Source organism: Apteryx mantelli, chromosome 22 (assembly GCF_036417845.1).
Source record: "Apteryx mantelli isolate bAptMan1 chromosome 22, bAptMan1.hap1, whole genome shotgun sequence".
Taxonomy (NCBI): Eukaryota; Metazoa; Chordata; class Aves; order Apterygiformes; family Apterygidae; genus Apteryx; species Apteryx mantelli.
In genome coordinates, this window is record NC_089999.1 from 817947 (window position 1) to 828972 (window position 11026).

The following is an 11026-nucleotide window of genomic DNA, read 5'->3' on the forward strand; positions in this document are numbered from 1 at the left end:
ACCACAAACTGCACCCACATCACCAGCACTGGCCTATCAGGCACTCAGCCACAAGTGACATCACAACCACAAACTGCAGCCATGTGACCAGCACTGGCATATCAGGCACTCAGCCACAAGTGACATCACAGCCACAAACTGCAGCCACATCACCAGCACTGGCCTATCAGGAACTGAGCCACAAGTGACATCACAACCACAAACTCCACCCACATCAGCAGCACTGGCCTATCAGGCACTGAGCCACAAGTGACATCACAAACACAAACTGCACCCACATCACCAGCACTGGCCTATCAGCCACTGAGCCACAAGTGACATCACAACCACAAACTCCACCCACAGGACCAGCACTGGCCTATCAGGCACTGAGCCACAAGTGACATCACAAACACAAACTGCACCCACATCACCAGCACTGGCCTATCAGCCACTCAGCCACAAGTGACATCACAACCACAAACTGCAGCCACAGGACCAGCACTGGCCTATCAGGCACTCAGCCACAAGTGACATCACAACCACAAAATGCAGCCACAGGACCAGCACTGGCCTATCAGGCACTGAGCCACAAGTGACATCACAAACACAAACTGCAGCCATGTGACCAGCACTGGCCTATCAGGCACTGAGCCACAAGTGACATCACAAACACAAAATGCAGCCACACCACCAGCACTGGCCTATCAGGCACTGAGCCACAAGTGACATCACAACCACAAACTGCACCCACAGGACAAACACTGGCCTATCAGGCACTCAGCCACAAGTGACATCACAACCACAAACTGCACCCACAGGACCAGCACTGGCCTATCAGGCACTCAGCCACAAGTGACATCACAAACACAAACTCCACCCACAGGACCAGCACTGGCCTATCAGGCACTCAGCCACAAGTGACCTCATAACTAAAAACTGCAGCCATGTGACCAGCACTGGCCTATCAGGCACTGAGCCACAAGTGACATCACAAACACAAACTGCAGCCACATCACCAGCACTGGCCTATCAGGCACTCAGGCACAAGTGACAGCACAAACACAAACTGCAGCCATGTCACCAGCACTGGCCTATCAGGCACTGAGCCACAAGTGACTTCACAACCACAAACTGCAGTCACAGGAACAGCACTGGCCTATCAGGCACTCAGCCACAAGTGACATCACAACCACAACCTGCAGCCACAACACCAGCACTGGCCTATCATCCACTGAGCCACAAGTGACATCACAACCACAAACTGCACCCACATCACCAGCACTGGCCTATCAGGCACTCAGCCACAAGTGACATCACAAACACAAACTCCACCCACATCACCAGCACTGGCCTATCAGGCACTCAGCCACAAGTGACATTACAACCACAAACTGCACCCACAGCACCAGCACTGGCCTATCAGGCACAGAGCCACAAGTGACATCACAACCACAAACTGCACCCACATCACCAGCACTGGCCTATCAGGCACTCAGCCACAAGTGACATCACAAACACAAACTGCAGCCACATCACCAGCACTGGCCTATCAGGCACTGAGCCACAAGTGACATCACAACCACAAACTGCACCCACATCACCAGCACTGGCCTATCAGGCACTCAGCCACAAGTGACATCACAAACACAAACTGCAGCCACATCACCAGCACTGGCCTATCAGGCACTCAGCCACAAGTGACATCATAACTAAAAACTGCAGCCATGTGACCAGCACTGGCCTATCAGGCACTGAGCCACAAGTGACTTCAGAAACACAAACTGCAGCCACATCACCAGCACTGGCCTATCAGGCACTGAGCCACAAGCGACCTCATAACTAAAAATTGCAGCCATGTGACCAGCACTGGCCTATCAGGCACTGAGCCACAAGTGACATCATAACAACAAACTCCACCCACAGGACCAGCACTGTCCTATCAGGCACTGAGCCACAAGTGACCTCACAACCACAAACTCCACCCACAGGACCAGCAATGGCCTGTCAGGCACTGAGCCACAAGTCACATCACAACCACAAAGTGCAGTTACATCACCAGCACTGGCCTATCAGGCACTGAGCCACAAGCGATCTCATAACTAAAAACTGCAGCCATGTGACCAGCACTGGCCTATCAGGCACTGAGCCACAAGTGACAACACAACCACAAACTGCAGCCACATCACCAGCACTGTCCTATCAGGCACTCAGCCACAAGTGACATCACAACCACAAACTGCAGCCACATCACCAGCACTGGCCTATCACGCACTGAGCAAGAAGTCACATCACAAACACAAACTGCAGCCAGATCACCAGCACTGGCCTATCAGGCACTCAGCCACAAGTGACATCATAACTAAAAATTGCAGTCATGTGACCAGCACTGGCCAATCAGGCACTGAGCTGCAAGTGACATCACAACCACAAAATGCAGCCATGTGACGAGCACTGGCCTATCAGGCACTCAGCCACAAGTGACATTACAAACACAAAATGCAGCCACAGGACCAGCACTGGCCTATCAGGCACTCAGCCACAAGTGACATCACTACCACAAACTGCACCCACATCACTAGCTCTGGCCTATCAGGCACTGAGCCACAAGTGACATCACAATCACAAACTGCAGCCACATCACCAGCACTGGCCTATCAGGCACTCAGCCACAAGTGACATCACAAACACAAACTCCACCCACATCACCAGCACTGGCCTATCAGGCACTCAGCCACAAGTGACATCACAAACACAAACTGCAGCCACATCACCAGCACTGGCCTATCAGGCACTGAGCCACAAGTGACATCACAACCACAAACTCCACCCACATCATCAGCTCTGGCCTATCAGGCACTGAGCCACAAGTGACCTCATAACTACAAACTGCAGCCACATGACCAGCACTGGCCTATCAGGCACTGAGCCACAAGTGACCTCATAACTAAAAACTACAGCCATGTGACCAGCACTGGCCTATCAGGCACTCAGCCACAAGTGACATCACAACCACAAACTGCACCCACAGGACAAACACTGGCCTATCAGGCACTCAGCCACAATGACATCACAAACACAAACTGCACACACAGGACAAACACTGGCCTATCAGGCACTCAGCCACAAGTGACATCACAAACACAAACTGCAGCCACATCACCAGCACTGGCCTATCAGGCACTGAGACACAAGTGACATCACAACCACAAACTGCACACACAGGACAAACACTGGCCTATCAGGCACTGAGCCACAAGTGACCTCATAACTACAAACTGCAGCCACATGACCAGCACTGGCCTATCAGGCACTGAGCCACAAGTTACCTCATAACTAAAAACTACAGCCATGTGACCAGCACTGGCCTATCAGGCACTCAGCCACAAGTGACATCACAACCACAAACTGCACACACAGGACAAACACTGGCCTATCAGGCACTCAGCCACAAGTGACATCACAACCACAAACTGCACCCACAGGACCAGCACTGGCCTATCAGGCACTGAGCTGCAAGTGACATCACAAACACAAACTGCACCCACAGGACCAGCACTGGCCTATCAGGCACTGAGACACAAGTGACATCACAACCAGAAACTGCAGCCACATCACCAGCACTGGCCTATCAGGCACTGAGCCACAAGTGACATCACAAACACAAACTGCACCCACGTCACCAGCACTGGCCTATCAGGCACTCAGCCACAAGTGACATCACAAATATAAACTCCACCCACATCACCAGCACTGGCCTATCAGGCACTGAGCCACAAGTGACATCACAACCACATACTGCAGCCACGTCACCAGCACTGGCCTATCAGGCACTGAGCCAGAAGTGACATCATAACTAAAAACTGCAGCCATGTGACCAGCACTGGCCTATCAGGCACTGAGCCACAAGTGACATCACTACCACAAACTGCACCCACATCACCAGCACTGGCCTACCAGGCACTGAGCCACAAGTGACATCACAAACACAAACTCCACCCACAGGACCAGCACTGGCCTATCACGCACTGAGCCTCAAGTGACATCACAAACACAAACTGCAGCCACATCACCAGCACTGGCCTATCAGGCACTCAGCCACAAGTGACATCACAACCACAAACTCCACCCACATCATCAGCTCTGGCCTATCAGGCACTGAGCCACAAGTGACATCACAACCACAAACTGCAGCCACAACACCAGCACTGGCCTATCAGCCACTGAGCCACAAGTGACCTCATAACTAAAAACTACAGCCATGTGACCAGCACTGGCCTATCAGGCACTCAGCCACAAGTGACATCACAACCACAAACTGCACCCACAGGACAAACACTGGCCTATCAGGCACTGAGCCACAAGTGACATCACAAACACAAACTGCACACACAGGACAAACACTGGCCTATCAGGCACTCAGCCACAAGTGACATCACAAACACAAACTGCAGCCACAGGACCAGCACTGGCCTATCAGGCACTCAGCCACAAGTGACATCACAAACACAAACTGCAGCCACAGCTCCAGCACTGGCCTATCTGGCACTCAGCCACAAGTGACATCACAAACACAAACTGCAGCCACAGGACCAGCACTGGCCTATCAGGCACTCAGCCACAAGTGACATCACAAACACAAACTGCAGCCACAGCTCCAGCACTGGCCTATCTGGCACTCAGCCACAAGTGACATCACAAACACAAACTGCAGCCACGTGACCAGCACTGGCCTATCAGGCACTCAGCCACAACTGAAATCACAACCACAAACTGCAGCCATGTGACCAGCACTGGCCTATCAGGCACTCAGCCACAAGTGACAACACAACCACAAACTGCAGCCACATCACCAGCACTGTCCTATCAGGCACTCAGCCACAAGTGACATCACAACCACAAACTGCAGCCACATCACCAGCACTGGCCTATCAGGCACTCAGCCACAAGTGACATCACAACCACAAACTGCAGCCACAGCACCAGCACTGGCCTATCAGGCACTCAGCCACAAGTGACATCACAAACACAAACTGCACCCACATCACCAGCACTGGCCTATCAGGCACTCAGCCACAAGTGACATCACAAACACAAACTGCAGCCACATCACCAGCACTGGCCTATCAGGCACTCAGCCACAAGTGACATCATAACTAAAAACTGCAGCCATGTGACCAGCACTGACCTATCAGGCACTGAGCCACAAGTGACATCACAAACACAAACTCCACCCACAGGACTAGTACTGGCCTATCAGGCACTGAGCCACAAGTGACTTCAGAAACACAAACTCCACCCACATCACCAGCACTGGCCTATCAGGCACTGAGCCACAAGCGACCTCATAACTAAAAATTGCAGCCATGTGACCAGCACTGGCCTATCAGGCACTCAGCCACAAGTGACATTACAAACACAAAATGCAGCCACAGGACCAGCACTGCCCTGTCAGGCACTGAGCCACAAGTGACATCACAACCACAAACTCCACCCACATCACCAGCACTGGCCTATCAGGCACTCAGCCACAAGTGACATCACTACCACAAACTGCACCCACGTGACCAGTACTGGCCTATCAGGCACTGAGCCACAAGTGACATCACAAACACAAACTCCACCCACATCACCAGCACTGGCCTATCAGGCACTGAGCCACAAGTGACATCACTACCACAAACTGCACCCACATCACCAGCACTGGCCTATCAGCCACTCAGCCACAAGTGACATCACAAACACAAACTCCACCCACAGGACCAGCACTGGCCTATCACGCACTGAGCCTCAAGTGACATCACAAACACAAACTGCAGCCACATCACCAGCACTGGCCTATCAGGCACTCAGCCACAAGTGACATCACAACCACAAGCTCCACCCACATCACCAGCTCTGGCCTATCAGGCACTCAGCCACAAGTGACATCACTACCACAAACTGCAACCACAGCACCAGCACTGGCCTATCAGGCACTGAGCCACAAGTGACATCACAAACACAAACTGCACACACAGGACAAACACTGGCCTATCAGGCACTGAGCCACAAGTGACCTCATAACTAAAAACTACAGCCATGTGACCAGCACTGGCCTATCAGGCACTGAGCCACAAGTGACATCACAAACACAAACTGCACACACAGGACAAACACTGGCCTATCAGGCACTCAGCCACAAGTCACATCACAACCACAAACTGCACCCACAGGACAAACACTGGCCTATCAGGCACTCAGCCACAAGTGACATCACAAACACAAACTCCACCCACATCACCAGTACTGGCCTATCAGGCACTGAGCCACAAGTGACATCACAACCACAAACTGCAGCCACATCACCAGCACTGGCCTATCAGGCACTGAGCCACAAGTGACATCACAAACACAAACTGCACCCACGTCACCAGCACTGGCCTATCAGGCACTCAGCCACAACTGAAATCACAACCACAAACTGCAGCCATGTGACCAGCACTGGCCTATCAGGCACTGAGCCACAAGTGACATCACAACCACATACTGCAGCCACGTCACCAGCACTGGCCTATCAGGCACTGAGCCAGAAGTGACATCATAACTAAAAACTGCAGCCATGTGACCAGCACTGGCCTATCAGGCACTCAGCCACAAGTGACATCACAAACACAAACTCCACCCACAGGACCAGCACTAGCCTATCACGCACTGAGCCTCAAGTGACATCACAAACACAAACTGCAGCCACATCACCAGCACTGGCCTATCAGGCACTGAGCCACAAGTGACATCACAAACACAAACTCCACCCACATCACCAGCACTGGCCTACCAGGCACTCAGCCACAAGTGACATCACAAACACAAACTCCACCCACATCACCAGCACTGGCCTATCAGGCACTCAGCCACAAGTGACATCACTACCACAAACTGCAGCCACATCACCAGCACTGGCCTATCAGGCACTGAGCCACAAGTGACATCACAACCACAAACTGCAGCCATGTGACCAGCACTGGCCTATCAGGCACTGAGCCACAAGTGACATCACAACCACAAACTGCACACACAGGACAAACACTGGCCTATCAGGCACTCAGCCACAAGTGACATCACAACCACAAACTGCAGCCATGTGACGAGCACTGGCCTATCAGGCACTCAGCCACAAGTGACATTACAAACACAAAATGCAGCCACAGGACCAGCACTGGCCTATCAGGCACTGAGCCACAAGTGACATCACAACCACAAACTCCACCCACATCACCAGCACTGGCCTATCAGGCACTCAGCCACAAGTGACATCACTACCACAAACTGCACCCTCGTGACCAGCACTGGCCTATCAGGCACAGAGCCACAAGTGACATCACAAACACAAACTGCACCCACGTCACCAGCACTGGCCTATCAGGCACTCAGCCACAAGTGACATCACAAATATAAACTCCACCCACATCACCAGCACTGGCCTATCAGGCACTCAGCCACAAGTGACATCACTACCACAAACTGCACCCACATCACCAGCACTGGCCTATCAGGCACTGAGCCACAAGTGACATCACAACCACATACTGCAGCCACGTCACCAGCACTGGCCTATCAGGCACTGAGCCACAAGTGACATCACAAACACAAACTCCACCCACATCACCAGCACTGGCCTATCAGGCACTCAGCCACAACTGACATCACAACCACAAACTGCACTCACATCACCAGCACTGGCCTATCAGGCACTCAGCCACAAGTGACATCACAACCACAAACTGCAGCCACATCACCAGCACTGGCCTATCAGGCACTGAGCCACAAGTGACATCACAACAACAAACTGCACCCACAGGACAAACACTGGCCTATCAGGCACTCAGCCACAAGTGACATCACAACCACAAACTGCACCCACAGGACCAGCACTGGCCTATCAGGCACTGAGCCACAAGTGACATCACAACCACAAACTCCACCCACATCACCAGCACTGGCCTATCAGGCACTCAGCCACAAGTGACATCATAACTAAAAACTGCAGGCACAGGACCAGCACCGGCCTATCAGGCACTCAGCCACAAGTGACATCACAAACACAAACTGCACCCACATCACCAGCACTGGCCTATCAGGCACTCAGCCACAAGTGACATCACAACCACAAACTGCAGCCATGTGACCAGCACTGGCATATCAGGCACTCAGCCACAAGTGACATCACAGCCACAAACTGCAGCCACATCACCAGCACTGGCCTATCAGGAACTGAGCCACAAGTGACATCACAACCACAAACTCCACCCACATCAGCAGCACTGGCCTATCAGGCACTGAGCCACAAGTGACATCACAAACACAAACTGCACCCACATCACCAGCACTGGCCTATCAGCCACTGAGCCACAAGTGACATCACAACCACAAACTCCACCCACAGGACCAGCACTGGCCTATCAGGCACTGAGCCACAAGTGACATCACAAACACAAACTGCACCCACATCACCAGCACTGGCCTATCAGCCACTCAGCCACAAGTGACATCACAACCACAAACTGCAGCCACAGGACCAGCACTGGCCTATCAGGCACTCAGCCACAAGTGACATCACAACCACAAAATGCAGCCACAGGACCAGCACTGGCCTATCAGGCACTGAGCCACAAGTGACATCACAAACACAAACTGCAGCCATGTGACCAGCACTGGCCTATCAGGCACTGAGCCACAAGTGACATCACAAACACAAAATGCAGCCACACCACCAGCACTGGCCTATCAGGCACTGAGCCACAAGTGACATCACAACCACAAACTGCACCCACAGGACAAACACTGGCCTATCAGGCACTCAGCCACAAGTGACATCACAACCACAAACTGCACCCACAGGACCAGCACTGGCCTATCAGGCACTCAGCCACAAGTGACATCACAAACACAAACTCCACCCACAGGACCAGCACTGGCCTATCAGGCACTCAGCCACAAGTGACCTCATAACTAAAAACTGCAGCCATGTGACCAGCACTGGCCTATCAGGCACTGAGCCACAAGTGACATCACAAACACAAACTGCAGCCACATCACCAGCACTGGCCTATCAGGCACTCAGGCACAAGTGACAGCACAAACACAAACTGCAGCCATGTCACCAGCACTGGCCTATCAGGCACTGAGCCACAAGTGACTTCACAACCACAAACTGCAGTCACAGGAACAGCACTGGCCTATCAGGCACTCAGCCACAAGTGACATCACAACCACAACCTGCAGCCACAACACCAGCACTGGCCTATCATCCACTGAGCCACAAGTGACATCACAACCACAAACTGCACCCACATCACCAGCACAGGCCTATCAGGCACTGAGCCACAAGTGACATCACAAACACAAACTCCACCCACATCACCAGCACTGGCCTATCAGGCACTCAGCCACAAGTGACATTACAACCACAAACTGCACCCACAGCACCAGCACTGGCCTATCAGGCACAGAGCCACAAGTGACATCACAACCACAAACTGCACCCACATCACCAGCACTGGCCTATCAGGCACTCAGCCACAAGTGACATCACAAACACAAACTGCAGCCACATCACCAGCACTGGCCTATCAGGCACTGAGCCACAAGTGACATCACAACCACAAACTGCACCCACATCACCAGCACTGGCCTATCAGGCACTCAGCCACAAGTGACATCACAAACACAAACTGCAGCCACATCACCAGCACTGGCCTATCAGGCACTCAGCCACAAGTGACATCATAACTAAAAACTGCAGCCATGTGACCAGCACTGGCCTATCAGGCACTGAGCCACAAGTGACTTCAGAAACACAAACTGCAGCCACATCACCAGCACTGGCCTATCAGGCACTCAGCCACAAGCGACCTCATAACTAAAAATTGCAGCCATGTGACCAGCACTGTCCTATCAGGCACTGAGCCACAAGTGACCTCACAACCACAAACTCCACCCACAGGACCAGCAATGGCCTGTCAGGCACTGAGCCACAAGTCACATCACAACCACAAAGTGCAGTTACATCACCAGCACTGGCCTATCAGGCACTGAGCCACAAGCGATCTCATAACTAAAAACTGCAGCCATGTGACCAGCACTGGCCTATCAGGCACTGAGCCACAAGTGACAACACAACCACAAACTGCAGCCACATCACCAGCACTGTCCTATCAGGCACTCAGCCACAAGTGACATCACAACCACAAACTGCAGCCACATCACCAGCACTGGCCTATCACGCACTGAGCAAGAAGTCACATCACAAACACAAACTGCAGCCAGATCACCAGCACTGGCCTATCAGGCACTCAGCCACAAGTGACATCATAACTAAAAATTGCAGTCATGTGACCAGCACTGGCCAATCAGGCACTGAGCTGCAAGTGACATCACAACCACAAAATGCAGCCATGTGACGAGCACTGGCCTATCAGGCACTCAGCCACAAGTGACATTACAAACACAAAATGCAGCCACAGGACCAGCACTGGCCTATCAGGCACTCAGCCACAAGTGACATCACTACCACAAACTGCACCCACATCACTAGCTCTGGCCTATCAGGCACTGAGCCACAAGTGACATCACAATCACAAACTGCAGCCACATCACCAGCACTGGCCTATCAGGCACTCAGCCACAAGTGACATCACAAACACAAACTCCACCCACATCACCAGCACTGGCCTATCAGGCACTCAGCCACAAGTGACATCACAAACACAAACTGCAGCCACATCACCAGCACTGGCCTATCAGGCACTGAGCCACAAGTGACATCACAACCACAAACTCCACCCACATCATCAGCTCTGGCCTATCAGGCACTGAGCCACAAGTGACCTCATAACTACAAACTGCAGCCACATGACCAGCACTGGCCTATCAGGCACTGAGCCACAAGTGACCTCATAACTAAAAACTACAGCCATGTGACCAGCACTGGCCTATCAGGCACTCAGCCACAAGTGACATCACAACCACAAACTGCACCCACAGGACAAACACTGGCCTATCAGGC